This window comes from Pantherophis guttatus, chromosome 6 (assembly GCF_059756535.1).
Source record: "Pantherophis guttatus breed Tessera chromosome 6, ASM5975653v1, whole genome shotgun sequence".
NCBI classification, from domain to species: domain Eukaryota; kingdom Metazoa; phylum Chordata; class Lepidosauria; order Squamata; family Colubridae; genus Pantherophis; species Pantherophis guttatus.
Window position 1 is genome coordinate 48,195,933 of NC_142068.1, and position 1,120 is coordinate 48,197,052.

Sequence of the window (1,120 nt, forward strand, 5' to 3'; positions counted from 1 at the left end):
CGCGCTCCACCTGCTTTTGGCACGTGATGGGACGGTGGGCCCAGTAGGCCCGTTTTTTGCCCTTCCCAGGCTCCAGAGGCTTTCTAAAAAGTTGACAAACGGGCCGTTTCCGGCCTCTGGAAGGCCTCCAGGTGGGTGGGGAAGGCCGTTTTTGCCCTCCCCAGGCTCCTAGAAAGCCTCTGGAACCTGGGGAGAGAGAAAAATGGGCGTTTCCCCCCCCCACACACAGGCCCTCCGGAGGCAGGAAACAACCTGTTTCCCTACTTCCGGTGGGCCCAGAAGGCCCGAAAATCAGCCGGCCAGTGCGCACATGCACCCCGGAGCTGAGTTCGCGTGCCCACTGGTATGGCTCTGCGTGCCACCTGTGGCACGCGTGCCATAGGTTCGCCATCACGGCCCTATCCTGTTCTACATCTGCTATTCACAGAATTCTGAACTTCTTATAAATAAGCTAAAAATATCAATGTTAAATATACAGTTTCTAAACAATAAGCAGTTTCCATACATTTTTCCATCTGTTATTTTACAACCCAGTATTCGTGATCCATTCTCCTATAGAAGACTATAGTCATTGCCTAAAAAATTGGCAGTATCATGGCATTTGCATAGTAACAGTGCAAATGTGATGCACTGCCAGGAAAATAGCCATAATTTGTTCTTTTGCACTTAATTCCAGTAAGTGACAGTCATGCGCCTTGGAGGAAAATGGCAGGGCATGTATATTTTGGCATATGATATTTGAACAGATTCTTATTTGTTTGTTTTATAACCTGCTTTTTCTTTAGGAATTGAAAGCTGTGTATGTAGTATGGCCTCCTTCCATTTTTGCCTACATCAACAACTCTATAAAGTTGGTTGGGTTTAGAGTTACTGGCTCAAAATTACCCACTCAGTTAGTATGCCTGAGGTGGGGGGTCTCCCCAGTTCTAACCCAATATTTGACCATTATACCACCATTGATTCTGTCTTGCCATCCAATTCTGTAATTTTTCATATTTTAATCACTGATAATCCCACATACATCCCACAATATCTTTAAAGGCCAAAGTGATTGTTAATAACTACTATGATTTCTAGCATTTAGCAGTGTTAATTTTAAGATTGAGACAACAAATCAACC